We start from the raw sequence: 240 nt of genomic DNA on the forward strand, positions 1-240 counted from the left end.
CTTCAAAACACAGGTTTAACACTACAAACATTACAATATCAATATCTACCTCAATACAAGGAGAAATTACAGTTAATTGTCAGATGTGTACAATTGCCTAACACAAAAACATCAATGAACCTGTTTCTATGTAGAATTGATTCAGTATCTAATTAATTACCACTTCTGTTATTGTTATCACTCATTTTCAATATCAATTTAGACCTCAAGTACCCTCCTTCACAACACCAGAATGTGCAA

The 240-nt window shown here is 31.7% G+C and overlaps 1 protein-coding gene across 1 annotated transcript in view; it reads right to left on the bottom strand.

Annotated features, from left to right (window-relative positions):
* LOC119589484 (protein FAM102A-like) overlaps window positions 1–240 on the bottom strand; it is a gene marked incomplete at its 5' end in the record, with an annotated part of 24,308 nt that overhangs the window by 599 nt on the left and 23,469 nt on the right.

Source organism: Penaeus monodon, chromosome 25, assembly GCF_015228065.2.
Source record: "Penaeus monodon isolate SGIC_2016 chromosome 25, NSTDA_Pmon_1, whole genome shotgun sequence".
NCBI lineage: Eukaryota > Metazoa > Arthropoda > Malacostraca > Decapoda > Penaeidae > Penaeus > Penaeus monodon.